This window comes from Sciurus vulgaris, assembly GCF_902686455.1.
Source record: "Sciurus vulgaris genome assembly, chromosome: 2".
NCBI classification, from domain to species: domain Eukaryota; kingdom Metazoa; phylum Chordata; class Mammalia; order Rodentia; family Sciuridae; genus Sciurus; species Sciurus vulgaris.
In genome coordinates, this window is record NC_136462.1 from 122,206,970 (window position 1) to 122,222,353 (window position 15,384).

General features: G+C 36.6%; 1 long non-coding RNA gene across 1 annotated transcript in view; it reads left to right on the forward strand.

Moving 5' to 3' along the window:
- The window catches only part of LOC306654915, a 74,883-nt gene extending 72,089 nt beyond the window's left edge, over positions 1–2,794 (forward strand). Inside the window, exon 3 of the long non-coding RNA XR_013762127.1 lies at positions 621–2,794. This is a non-coding gene — a long non-coding RNA (uncharacterized lncRNA). The remainder of the gene's footprint in view (positions 1–620) is intronic.
- Positions 2,795–15,384: the final 12,590 nt, after the last annotated feature.

Genomic DNA, 15,384 nt, shown 5'->3' on the forward strand with positions numbered 1-15,384 from the left:
ATTTACAACTACAGAAAATTAAAAAATGGGTGAAAGATCTGAAGAAACGCTTCTTCAGAGAAGGTATAAAGGTGCCAAAGAAGCAGATAAAAAGACGTTCGATATGTCATTAAGGAATCACAAATTAAAACAATAATGAAATACTAGATAACCACCTCTTAGAATGGCTAAAATCCAAAACACTGACATACCACATTTTGGTGAGAATGTGGAGCAATAGGATCTCTCATTCCATGTTGGCATGAGTGCAAAATGGCATAGCCACTTTGCAAAATAGATTCTTCCCAAACTAAACATAGTATTATCATACATAGCAGTCATTCTCCGAGGTAATTTTTCAGCTAGTTTGAAAACTTATATCTCCATAAAACCCACACACAAATGTTTATAGCAACTTTATTCATAATTACCCCAAACTTGGAAGCACCCAAGATGTCCTTGAATAAGTTAATGGATAAACTGTAGTAGGTTAATGGATAAACTGTGATATATCAATGCAATGGAATATTATTTGGTACTAAAAAAGAAATGAGCTATAAAGCCTTGAAAAGACCTGGGTAAGTCTCTTATATAGTTTTTTTTTTTTTTTTTTTTTTTTTTTTTTTTTTTTTTAATTGTAGGCAGACACAAAATCTTTATTTTTATGTGGTGCTGAGGATCCAACTCCGGACCTCACACATGCTAGACAAGTGTTCCACCACTGAGTCACAACCCCCAGGCCCCTGGGTAAGTCTTAAATGTGTGTTTCTGAGTTAAAGGAGCCAGTCTGAAAAGGCTGTATGAATCCAATAATATGACATTTTGGAAAAGGCAAAATTAGGAGAATTGGTAAAAAGATAAATGGTTTCCAAGCATTCATGGGAGCTGGTAGTTTGGGGTAGATTACAAAGGAGAAACAAGGGGCTTCTTAGAGTGGTGAGTATGAGACTGTAAGGGTAAATATAAGACATTAAGCCTTTGTCAAAACCATTAGAACTTTATAGCAGAAAGTGGAACTTGATGTGTGCGAATTTTTAAAAATTCATTTAGGAGGTCAGGGATTCCAGGATATAATGCAAAATGTGGGAAAAGAATTTAAGTGTATCACAAATGTGAAGCAAACTTATTGAATGGGGTGTAGAAATAAGATGCTGTTCTAAGTAACTTTAGAAATGGGTGAAATCTGTAAGATTGAATGTCAGAAAGAACTATGTAAGCACTATACTAGATAAGTAAAGTGGGAGACTGGGTATGGGTTAATAATTCTGAAACTACTATACACGAGTAGTGGAATTGAACAGTTATGGAAGTGGATGGCAATTAATGGAAGCTAGATTTCTCACTGTTATAAGAAGTTATAGCAAGGAAAAGAGACTAAAATAATCCATATGGTAATGGATTAGAGTTGAAGAGAGTTGAAGATATTAGTAGGAACTCATGTTTAGCTTAATATATAGATATAGATAATTACATATAGAAATGTTTTCATGTTTATATATACAAGTTAATATACACTTTTTAATCTCCTGTCAGCTGAGAAGGCAAGAAGCATTGAAACCCTAGTATAAATGACCACACCTAATGCTGGTTTCTAATACTTTTATCCAATATTAAGAATCATGGCTTCTTGGAGAAGTGACTCAGTCTAGCATTGGGACAGGAAATATTCAAGATGAGCTTGGAGCATCTCCTAGTTCCAGAAATTAAGACACCCCCCCTACCCCACATATATTGATTGGGATATGTCAAAGGAATAAAGACATTATCAAAAGATCTTCAATGATCAAGGCTGGAACAATTTGAGCAACAAAATAAAGTAGTATTGAGCTAAAATTCTAAGTGTAAATGTTCCCAAGTCCATACTATATAAACAAATGATTGATGTTGACCTTGGGAGGAATAGGCAAATCTCCAATGAAAAAAATGTCTAAATAATTTAGTTTCTCCACCCTCAAGAAGTGGGACATAACTCCTTATTCCTTAGTCAAGTAGCTTACAGTGACTTTTCTTCAAATAATACAGTACAGAAAGGGTAACATTACAATGGAAAACCCGACACACTATCTCAAGCCAAATTATCAAGGTCAACATCAATAGTATAAATTACATATCTTCAATATGATGAAAATAGCCCTTCATTTGTGTAATCTTCCTTTCTAGAACACATCCCAGTCTAATGAGAAACCAATTAAATCACAGTTTTACAAAATATCTGACCAGTAATTCTCATAATTGTCAAGGTCATTAAAGTGGGTTGAATGAAAACACTGCCCCCTCTGAATATACGTACACATCCTAACCTCTAGAGCCTGTGAGGGGACCTTACTTGGAAAAGGGTCTTTGTAGATAGATTTAAGTTAAGAATTTTGAGATGCAGTTACTCTGGATTATCTAATAAGCTCCAAATACAATGGGAAATGTTCTTATAAGATGCAGAAAAGAAGATACACAGAGGAGAAGGCCACGTGAAGACCCACAGAGATTAGAATGAGGCAGCTTCAAGTCAAGGGAGCCCTGTAACCATCAGGAGCTAGAAGAGTCAGGAATGATTCTCCCCTGGAGACTTCTGAGGGATTGCAGTCCTGCTGTTAACTTTACTTTGTAATTTTGTGTCCTCTTCAACTGTATGAGAATGACTTTTTGTTTTCTTTTTTTTATTTTTACAGACTGCATTTTGATTCATTGTACACAAATGTGGTATAACTTTTTGTTTCAATGGTTGTACATGATGTAGATTCACACCATTCATGTAATCATACATGTATGTAGGGTAATGATGTCTGTCTCATTCCACTATCTTTCCTACCCCTGCCTCCTCCCCATCTCATTTTCCTCTACAAATTCAAAGTTGACTTTTTGTTTTCTAAGCCATTAAATTTTTGTTAATAGTAGCCACAGAAAACTAATACAGTTATCAAAAACAAGAAAGGTCTGAGAAACCATCACAATCAAGAGTAGCCTAAGAAGAGAGAGTGTAATTACCAAATGTAATGTGATGTCCTGTCTAGGATCCAGAAACTGAAAAAGGACATTAGGGCAAAACTGATGATATTTAAATAAAACATGGGTTTTAGTTAGCAATAATGTGTTTATGTTGGCTAATTAATTGTGACAAAGATATCCAATCAATATAAGATGTTAATGGGGGAAACTGTGTATGGGACACAACCCCTGTACTATCTGCACAATTGTACATCTCAAATAAAGTGTATATTTTAAAAAGAAAGGAAAAGGCACTCTTCTTCAGAATAAAATAAACCCAAAATATTCTACCTCCAGAAAGGGAGGATCTCCTTCTTTGACAGTTGTGTGGTAGGCAAAGTTTACATGTTAACGATACTTCTCTCTTTCTTAAAATGAGCCTGGCTGGTGGCGAATGCCTTTAATCCCAGAGGCTTGGAAGGCTGGGGATTGCAAGTTCAAAGCTAGCCCCAGCAACTTCGTGAAGCCCTGAGCAACTTAGTGAGACCCTGTCTCAAAATGAAAAATAAAAAAGGGCTGAGGATGTGGCTCAATGGCTCAATGGCTAAATGGCCCTGGTTCAATCCCCAGTACCCCCCCCCCCCCCCAAAAAAAAAAAAGCCTTGCCATTCATTAAGAAAACAAAATCAGTGTAAAGACCATTAGTGTAAGCAATCCATTCTTAATATTAACAAAGTAGCCCTTTGGGTTTCTTAAGTACTCTCCTCCTTAAATAATTCTAAAAGTTGTGAGGTGGGACCTGAAAGTAGGTGTCTGTGCTAGCTCCTTGGAGAAGTGGCTGATTACAGGACTGGGGCAGGGAAAGAATAGAACAAGATGTGCTGAACAAATCTTCCTGTACCAGGAAGCAAGGAAGATTTCAAAGAAGGAAGGACCTATATCTAAAGAACACAGAAGCCTCCTTGAAGGGGCACTCATTGGCCAATTCTTGGAACAGTTTGAGCATCAAACTAAATAGTTACATTGTCAAATTATAGATCATTGAATAAAATAGGAGTCTTTGAGTCCATATTGATATAAAAATTAATGGGGAGAAGAAAAGGAATAATGGAATTAGAAAAATTATCATTTGGAAATAATTGTAATCAGTTTATCCATGAAATTTAAGTAGATATTAAAATTAGTTGGTAAATGTTTGAGGAACAAGACACTTGCAGAGTCTTATCTCTTCACAATATATCAATTATGAAAGGAGGAAAAGGAATTTTGCTGAGAGAAAACCTGACAGATACCATCCAATCAGGTGATGAGAGAGACCATTAATAGTAGCAAGACAAAATACAGTCATATATTTGTAAAAGGACGCAGTGAGAGGAACATAGTGTCATTTCTGCGATACTTTTGCCTGAAAATGCATAACCAAAATCTAATCTTGAAGAAACGTTAGAGAGTTCCAGGTTGAAGTTACTTAACCTGTAACCTTCAAATTTGTAAAGATTATGAAAGTCAAGGGAAATTTTAAGATAATAAATGCAACCTGACCAGATCCTTTTGCTACAGAAGACATTAGTGGGATAATTGGTGAAACTCATAGGGGAATATAGATTATAGGATAGTAATGCAGTATTGTTAATTTGTTGATTTTGATGGTTATGTCTTGGTTATTTGGGAGACTGTCTTTACTGGAAGAATTACAAACCTAAGACTCTCCAGTGGTTCAGGATTAAAAAAAATTCTTCATACTTTGTATGAAATCTTCATACTCTTAAACTTTTTGTAAGCTTAAAATTATTTTAAAAGTTTTTAATAAAAACCATTGTGACTTGGGATAAAAAGGGGAATTCACTTAATATCTCTGATGAAGAAAGATCCCTAGAACTTGAGGAAAATTGGAGACCCTTAATAGATTAAAGGGTAATAATAAGACAATACAAAAATCAATTCTAGAAGAAAGAGATTGTAGGATAAATTTTTGTAAGAAAAAAAATTCATAATTTTTGAAATTTGGTATTGGGTAAGTTTTGGTAGTTACAGTTTTTTGTTGGCCTACTGAATTGCCAAGGGTGGAAAAAGAAGTTTAGCTCCCTGTTGGGTCCCACTGGCATGGCATAGCAGGAGGGATAGAGGAGAAGGGAAAGAGAGGTACCAGCAAGCACAACCTTATACCCTCTTGTTGTGCTGAGGTGCTGCTCAATGGGTCAGAGGTTTAGCTTCCAGTAGACCCTGCTAACACCAGAGAAATTTGTAGAAGGGGCAATTCTTTGGAGGCATGAAGGAATTTGATTTTGTTACCTGACGATGCCAATAATGAAAAAAAGGAAGAAATTCTGAGCCGAGTGTAGTGTTGCATGCGTGTAACCCCGGTGACGTGGGAGACTGAGGTGAGAGGAATTCAAGTTCAAAGGCCAGCCTCAGCCATTTAGGAAAGCCCTAAGTGATTCAGACCCTATTGCAGAATAAAAAATAAAAGGGGTGGGAATATGGCTCTGTGGTTAAGTGCCTATGGATTAAATACCTGGTGTCAAAAAAAAAAAAAATTATGTGTATAATCTTTAGGAAAAAGTTCAAACATAACATTTCCCTACTCTAAACTATGATCCCTCATATATCAAGGCAAATAGACTCTTTACACAGTTTGAATTTGGTGTTTTATAGAGAATAATTTGTAAAGGACCATTTTATCTGTTACGTTCCATCTGGCAATGAAGAGTCTAGGTAAGACGTGGTTAAGAAGAGTTATTGAAGGAAAGATAGTAGATAGACTAAGACAGACAGTATTACCCTACGTATATGTATGATTACATGAATGGTGTGAATCTACATTGTGTACAACCATAGAAATGAAAGGTTGTACCCCATTTGTATATAATGAATCAAAATGCAGTCTGTAAAAATTAAAAAAAAAATTAATAAACAAACAAAAAAATAAGGAACAGTTATTGGGTCTCCTCAAAGTTGGAATTAAGGATGCCAAACAGGAGACATAGGGCATTTTTCATTAATAATAAGTATAATTTAAAAAAGTATAGAGGGCATATTATTTACTGTAATGACATAAAGTATTGTGACATTATTATTTTTTCCTTCATACTAGAAAAACTGCTGAAAATGACTGGTCTCTCCTAATTACTATTAAACCTTGAATATATCCTGGCTCCACATTAGTTTTGTTTAGCTAAAATTAAAGATGGGTAGCATCTCTGACTAATAGGAACATTACTGTTATTTAATGTTTTTAAATGGTTGAGTTTTCATTGAAAGTAGAAAGCCTAAAACATAACAATAAAAATAAAACTATCTCTTTAAAATCATGTAATGAACAATGTCTTAATATTTAAAAAATATGGTCCTTATGTTCTTATGTTCTTTGGATAATTGAAGAATCACAGTACCTAGAGCACAGTAGATTCAATAAATATTTGTCATGAAATAAATGTCAAATAATAGAAAGATTGACATTAATTTCTCTTAGAGAGAAAATTAACTGTCTTACCTGTGTTATTCAATTTTCATTCTCACTGGAGAGTTTGGGTTGTGATAGAAATGGAGTATGCTCACATTAATCCTACACTAAAATCACATAGAGGGGAGAGAACCTAACGTATTCTTTAAACAGCCTGATCAATTTCCTTTTTCTTTGCCACAATTAAAAAAAGTAGCATACAATGTAGTTGCAGTGATCACTGCCATTTTAAAAGGGACTCTTAAAATCTAGTAGCATTTGAAAAACTGTTACTATATCCACTATCTGCAAGTGACTGGTTGCAAAGTAGAGAGTGATTGACATGATATATTGCCTAGTTTACATTTTTGGTTCATAAGAGAAATCCTTTCCAGCTCAGAGATTTTTTTTTTTATATTGTTAAATTTCCCAAGGATGCTGGAAAAATGCAAAATTCTGCCTATTTATAACAGAATTCCTCCCCTGCAATCAATTTTCTTTTTACTCAAACTAACCTCCCCAACCCCATCCTAAGCCAGTATTATGAGAAGACTGGTACATCTGAACTTCTAAGGCATAAAATCTTTTTGTAGTCTCCCAAACCAGGTGCATGGGTATCTTAGTTACAGGAAATGATGGTTGCTTCAAGTCATGTTAATACTTTCTTATAGGAGCTGAAATATAGCAAAATAATTCAGTGTAAAAAGTGAAAAAGACATGACAAAGACGTTTTTCATTTTCCAAGGGAAAAACTCCTTTATCTTCAGAGTTCCATCATTCAAGTGCCCAAAGAAGAAGCAGCAGGAAGTACTCCTCTGCTTCATTTGTTGCTAGGGATTCTTTGTGATTTTTAGTTCTACTACCTGATTTATTTATTTTGTAATGTTCAGGTTTGTGATTACAAAAGATATGTATACAAAACCTTAAAAGAAATCTGTATTCTTTCATAAATATTATTTTTATTTAAAGGTGTAGAAGAGAAATCACGGACTATTTCTTTTTTTTTTCCCATTTTTTTTATTAAAAATCACAAATTTACATAGGGCAATGTTGTTTGATTCATTCTGTTATTTTTTTCCTTCCCCCACCCCTCCCATCCCTCTTTTCCCTCTATACAGTCCTTCCTTCCTCCATTCTTACCACCCTCCTTATCCCTAACCCTAAACCTAACCCTAGCCCTAACGCTAACCCCTCCTACCCCCCATTATATGTCCTCATCCGCTTATCAGCGAGATCATTCGTCCTTTAGTTTTTTGAGATTGGCTTATCTCACTTAGCATGATATCCTCCAATTTCATCCATTTGCCTGCAAATGCCATAATTTTATCATTCTTCATGGCTGAGTAATATTACATTGTATATATATGCCACAGTTTCTTTATCAACTGAAGGGCATCTAGGTTGGTTCCACACTCTGGCTATGGTGAATTGAGCAGCTATGAACATTGATGTGGCTGTATCTCTGTAGTATGCTGATTTTAAGTCCTTTGGGTATAGGCCAAGGGGTGGGATAGCTGGGTCAAATGGTGGTTCCATTCCAAGCTTTCTGAGGAATCTCCACACTGCTTTCCAGAGTGGCTGCACTAATTTGCAACCCCACCAGCAATGTATGAGTGTACCTTTTTCCCCACATCCTCGCCAACACCTATTGTTGCTTATGTTCTTGATAATCGCCATTCTAATTGGGGTGAGATGAAATCTTAGGGAAGTTTTGATTTGCATTTCTCTTATTACTAGAGATGTTGAACATTTTTTCATATATCTGTTGATTGCTTGTACATCTTCTTCTGTGAAGTGTCTGTTCATTTCCTTAGCCCATTTGTTGATTGGGTTATTTGTATTCTTGGTGTAGAGTTTTTTGAGTTCTTTGTAGATTCGGGATATTAGCTCTCTATCTGAAGTATGAGTGGCAAAGATTTTCTCCCACTCTGTAGGCTCTCTCTTCACATTACTGATAGTTTCCTTTGCTGAGAAAAAGCTTTTTAGTTTGAATCTATCCCATTTGTTGATTCTTGCTTTTATTTCTTGTGCTATGGGAGTCTGCTCCTAAGCCAACAAGTTGAAGGTTTGGACCTACTTTTTCTTCTATAAGATGCAGGGTCTCTGGTTGGATTCTGAGGTCCTTGATCCATTTTGAGTTGAGTTTTGTGCAGGGTGAGAGATAGGGGTTTAATTTCATTCTGTTGCATATGGTTTTCCAGTTTTCCCAGCACCATTTGTTGAAGAGGCTATCTTTTCTCCATTGCATATTTTTGGCCCCTTTGTCTAGTATGAGAAAATTGTATTCATTTGGGTTTGTGTCTGTGTCCTCTATTCTGTACCATTGATCTACCTTTCTATTTTGGTACCAATACCATGCTGTTTTTGTTATTATTGCTTTGTAATAGAGTTGAAGATCTGGTATTGCGATACCCCCTGCTTTGCTCTTTCTACTGAGGATTGTTTTAGCTATTCTGGGTTTCTTATTCTTCCAGATGAATTTCATAATTGCTTGCTCTATTTCTGTAAGGTACATCATTGGGATTTTAATTGGAATTGCATTGAATCTATATAGCACTTTTGGTAGTATGGCCATTTTGACAATATTAGTTCTTCCTATCCATGAACACGGGAGATCTTTCCATCTTCTAAGGTTTTCTTTAATTTCTTTCTTTAGTGTTCTGCAGTTCTCATCGTAGAGGTCTTTTACCTCTTTTGTGAGATTGATTCCCAAGTATTTTATTTTTTTCGATGCTATTGTGAATGGGGTAGTTTTCCTAATTTCTCTTTCTGAAGATTCATCACTTATGTATTAAAATGCATTGGATTTATGAGCATTGATCTTGTAACCTGCTACTTTACTGAATTCACTTATGAGTTCTAAGAGTTTTCTAGTGGAATTTCCAGGTTCCTCTGAATATATAATCATGTCATCAGTGAACAGGGATAGTTTGAGTTCCTCTTTTCCAATTCGTATCCCTTTAATTTGTACTCTATCAGATCATAATGGACTGAAATTAGAAATAAATGACAGAATAAAAAACAGAAACTTCTCCAATACTTGGAGATTAAATAATACACTATTATATGATGAATGGATAACAGAAGACATCAGGAGGGAAATTAAAAAATTCTTAGAAGTAAATGAGAACAAAGACACATCATATCAAAATCTCTGGGACACTATGAAAGCAGTACTTAGAGGAAGATTTATTTCATGGTGCACATTCAACAAAAGAAGTAGAAATCAACAAATAAACGACTTAACATTACAGCTCAAAGCCCTGGAAAAAGAAGAGTAGACCAACACCAAAAGTAGTAGAAGACAGGAAATAGTTAAAATCAGAGCCGAAATCAACGAAATTGAAACAAAAGAAACAATCGGAAAAATTAACAAAATAAATAGTTGGTTCTTTGAAAAAATAAACAAAATTGATAAACCCTTAGCCACACTAACAAAGAGAAAGAGGGAGAAAACTCAAATTACTGAAATTCAGAATGAACAAGGAAATATCACAACAGACATGAGTGAAGTACAAAACATAATTAGAAGCTATTTTGAAAATCTATACTCCAACAAAACAGAAAACCTCGAAGACATCAACAAGTTTCTAGAGACATATGAATTACCTAAATGAACTAGGAGGACATAAACAATTTAAATAGACCAATTTCAAGTACTGAAATAGAAGAAGTCATCAAAAGCCTACCAACAAAGAAAAGTCCGGGACCAGATGGGTTCTCAGCCAAGTTCTACAAAACCTTTAAAGAAGAGCTCATTCCAATACTTCTCAAAGTATTCCATGAAATAGAAGAGGAGGGAACCCTCCCAAACTCATTCTATGAAGCCAATATCACCCTGATATCTAAACCAGACAGAGACACATCGAGGAAAGAAAATTTCAGACCAATATCCTTAATGAACATCGACGCAAAAATTCTCAACAAAATTTTAGCAAATCGCATACAAAAATATATTAAAAAGATAGTGCACCACGATCAAGTGGGTTTTATCCCAGGGATGCAAGGTTGGTTCAACATCCAGAAATCAATAAATGTCATTCACCATATCAACAGACTAAAAGTTAAGAATCACATGATTATTTCAATAGATGCAGAAAAAGCATTCGATAAAATACAGCATCCCTTCATGCTCAAAACACTAGAAAAAATTGGGGTAGTGGGATCATTCCTTAACATTGTGAAGGCCATCTATGCTAAGCCCATGGCCAATATCATTCTAAATGGTGAAAAACTGAAAGCATTCCCCCTAAAAACTGAAACAAGGCAGGGATGCCCTCTTTCACCACTTCTATTCAACATTGTTCTTGAGACTCTAGCCAGAGCAATTAGACAAACCAAAGAAATTAAAGGAATACGAATTGGAAAGAGGAACTCAAACTATCCATGTTCTGCTGAGAAGAAAGTGTATTCGTTCTTTGTTGAGTGGTATATTCTATATAAGTCAGTTAAGTCTAAATTGTTGATTGTGTTATTGAGATCTGTGGTTTCTTTCAGGGCTTGGTAAATGTTGTTCCAGGCCCTTTTAGCTTTTAGGGTCTGGATTGAAAAATCTGCTGATATTCTTATTGGTTTCCCCCTGAATGTAATCTGATTCTTTTCTCTCGCGGCCTTTAAAATTCTGTCTTTATTTTGAATGTTAGGTATTTTCATAATAATGTGCCTTGGTGTAGGTCTGTTGTAATTTTGTATATTTGGAGTCCTATAAGCCTCTTGTACTTGGTTTTCCATTTCATTCTTCAGATTTGGGAAATTTTCTGATATTATTTCATTGAATAGATTGTTCATTCCTTTGGTTTGTTTCTCTAAGCCTTCCTCAATCCCAATAATTCTTAACTTTGGCCTCTTCATGATATCCCATAATTCTTGTAGATTCTGTTCATGATTTTTTACCATCTTTTCTGTTTGGTCAACCTTGTTTTCAAGATTAAATATTTTGTCTTCAATATCTGAGGTTCTGTCTTCCAGGTGATCTATCCTATTGGTTATGCTTTCTATGGAGTTTTTAACTTGGTTTATTGTTTCCTTCATTTCAAGGATTTCTGTTTGTTTGTTGTTTTTTTTTTTCAGTATCTCTAACTCTTTATTGAAATGCTCTTTTGCTTCCTGTATTTGCTCTTTTAACTGTTGATTGGTGCGTTCATTTAATGCCTGCGTTTGTTCTTTCATCTCCTTGTTTGCTTCCCTGATTGTTTTAATTATGTACATTCTGAACTCCCTTTCTGACATTTCTTCTGCTGTGCTGTCATTGGGTTTTATTGATATAGTATCTAGGTTTGTTTCGGACATTTTCTTCCCTTGTTTTCTCATATTGGTCAGACGTCAGTGGGACTCTGTGATATTGTAGATTTCCTCTATTGGCTTATAGTGTCCCTGTAGATTTCCAGTGTATCACCTCCCACCCTTCAGTAGCCTGAAGTCTTGGATTAACTTGATAATGTAGTGCTTCCGAAGAATGCTGCCCCTAGCCCTCTACTGTTTCCAGGGAGAGAGACCTGGAGAGGTCTCTTGCTGCCCAGCCCTGGTCCCAGAGGCTGCTTGCAGGTCAGAGGTCTCCGCTGGCTTGGGGACTTGTAGCTGGCTCTGTGTAGACAGGCTCTCACTGGGCTGTCTGCCCCGAGAAGCTAGTCTAGAAAGGTGCTTCCCGCCCGAGGGGGCTGGGCCGCTTGGGGAAGTCCCTGGCGCCCTGTGCTGGTCTCTGAAGCAACCTGCGGGCGGGCTGGAGCTGGCAGCGGGGCAGGCCGGAGCTGGCCGCGCTGCTTCTGTGCAGAAAGGCTCTCACTGGGGGGCTTGCTCCGCGAGGCTGGAGAATCTGGCCCTGTGGGAGGAGCCCACCGCCAGAGTGCACAGAGCTGCCTGGGGGAGACTCTATCTGCCCTGTCCTACTCTAATAAGCCACTCGAATCTGGGCCTGCCGCCCAGCTGAGCTTCGCCGGGTGGGGGAGACTCACCTCGTGGTTCTATTTTAGTCCGAGTCTCTCAGTGCCTCCCCTTCTTGAATCCTGGGTTCTGGAGCGACTGGAGATGCAGTCACCCTCTAGTCCGCCATCTTGGATCGCCCCGTGGAAAATGGACTATTTCTTAATAAATCAGCAACTACAGGATTTTAAAAAATATCTGAACCAAAGGTCATTATCAGGTTACAATTTACAGAGCTTGAATTTTTAGAACCCAGTGCATTTTGTAGTTAGTAAAGCAGTGACATTGGTCCTTTTGAGGTAAAAACCTGGTAGGTTTTTTCCCATTCTCTTCTCAGATTTCATGTGCCTACAGAGTTTAAAGAGTTGTAGGAACATATTACTGTGCTAAGAGAATCCCCTGTGAGAAATACTTTCACCTGCTTGACCAGCACTATTGACAAGGCAGAGCTGTTTTGTCAGCTCAAGTGACACATGCTTTAGGGAGGAAGCAGTCACAAGTGTTAGTAACACATGCTTTGCTGTACTGCTAGCACAAGTTTATAAGAAAATACACTTTTAAAATGTTCAGCTTTAGAGTAAGTTTGAAATTGAAATATTTCACTTCTCTTAACTGTTAAAAGTAGTGAAAATGTTGATTTTAGGTAGCTGCTGTGAAGCATGTGCATTTTTCTGTGAATGGCAGTAGTACTTCCCCCATAGTATCCATTAAGTCAGCTGCTCCAGGGAGTATTTCACATTCTGTGTCTCTTGAGACTTAATTTTAGCAAATACAAATCATCTAAACTCTTCCAAATTTAATTTGATATCCTAACGGAATGACAGTGAAATAGTCTGGACCTTTCAGATCTTCATTTTTTACAGTTGATTACTTCTGATTAAGTTCAATTTTGGTCATTTTAGACTAAGCTGGAATTTTGATCTTTGATGTCATAATATGACAGTGATTGATCTCCTGGGGTATTATTTATGCTGCAGTACTTGGTACTTGAGCCAGGGTTCAAAGTCTGTGCATGTGTGTGTGTGTGTGTGTGTGTGTGTGTGAGTGTGTTCCTTCCTTCTTTATATTTTTCTAATATTTTCAATTTTAAGAAGAAAAAAGTTCAACCCTTTGAACATGAGGCCTTCCAACAGCTATCAAAGTTAATAGTAATCTGTTAAAAGGTAAACTTATTATTCTCTACCATTTCAAATCTTTACCTGAGAAGGATAACTTGTGTACCAAGAAAGCATGGCAGTCTTAATTCATTCTCTAGTGGTCCACTGGTTTTATCTTGCTCTGTCTCCCTCTTTCCCTCCCTCCCTCTATGTACATATGTTATGCGTATGTGTGTTTAGTAGTAGGGATTAAATACCACTGAGTGTATCCCCAGCCCTTTTACATTTTTATTTTGAGTCAGGGTCTCACTAAGTTGCTGAGGCTAGTCTGAAACTTGCCATCCTCCTGCCTCAACTTCTCAAGTTGCTTCCTTCTCTCATCTTAGATTTTGTATGTGTGTGGTGGTAGCAATCTGCCCCGGGCCTCACATCTGATAGATAAGCACTATACCACTAAGCTATATCCCTAGCCCCTCTTCTTAGTTTTTAATGAAATAAAATAAAAATGTTTCAAAAACTATGTCTTTAAATTATTGTACTTTTTCTATATGCAAAATTAAATATTTTAAAACTCCTTATGATAAATGTGTTACTTACAACTTTTAATTTTATAAATGCTGACACATTGACAAGTAATTTACTGCTTATTTGAGGTACCCCAAATTATCTTTGTAGGAAAAACTTTCACTGTTCAACTTTTAGCTGATGAAGCTATGAATACAGGTAGAACAGGAAGAGAAATTTTCTCCTCCTGCTAAAAACCAAAAATCTCTATAGTTGAAACTGGATAGCTGCTGCTAAAAAACATAAAGTCATTCTTACCATGCTGACAATTTTTACTTCCTGTTAGAATTGATGCCCTTCTTGTATCCATAACTGTAAGATAAGTCTGATCCTCTTTCAGTTGTGTCTATGGCCTCATGATGCTTTATGCGGTGCTGTGTTCTAATTTACCAGCTTACAGTCTTAAGGCAGTATTTTGCATGGAGAATGGTTTCTGCTTAAATGAATTAGAATATTAGAATATAGAATAAGGTTAAGGTTGTTGAATGTCTGAGAAATTAGAGTTAATTAAATGGACTTGACAGAAGATCATGTTCTTCTTGAAAGCATCTGTTGTCTCCAGGAAAAGTGAAGATGCCTCAGTTCTCACTATAATATTCCATAGAAATTTTATTGACTTGGAACTGTCATTTTTTTCTTCCTTAGTATTAGTTGCTGTTTCATGTCATACATACCATACTTATTTTAATATAACACTCTTTTGGATCAAGAAATATACAGCTTAGTTAATTTTTTTTTTTTTTTTTTGAGTACCTAGAATTGAACTAAGGGGCACTCGACCACCCAGCCACATCCCCAGCCCACCTCCTTCCTTTTTTAAAAAATATTTTGTTTAGAGACAGGGTCTCACTGAGTTGCTTAGTGCCTTGGCTGTGGCTGGGGCTGGCTTGAACTCCTGATCCTCCTGCCTCAGCCTTCTAAGTCGCTGGAATTACAGGCATGCCCCATTGCCCAGCTAAGTTAATATTTGTTGAACAGACCATTCAGGTTTCATTTTTAGAAATACTTTTGACTACCAGTATGGTTTGTTCATTTGAGTCTAAGGTCATCCTGAAGGTTACTCTTTGTAAGTTAAATCAAGGATTGTAAAGCCAGAGAAAAACTAATATTTAATGCTCCTACTCTTTGATGTATCATTTGATTTAACTTAGAAATTACTTTAAGCTGGGTGTGGTGGTGCACACCTGTAATCCCAGCAGCTCGGGAGGCTGAGACAGGAGGATTTTGAATTCAAAGCCAGCCTCAGCAACAGTGAGGCACTAAGCAACTAATGAGACACTGTCTCTAAATACAATACAAAAAATAGGGCTGGGGATGTGGCTTAGTGGTTGAGTGCCCCTGAGTTCAATCCCCAAGACAAGAAGAGAGAGAGAGAGAGAGAGAGAGAGAGAGAGAGAGAGAGAGAGAGAGAGAGAGAGAGAAATACTTTAGGATCTTGGTTTGCTTTAGTACTGTTGAATC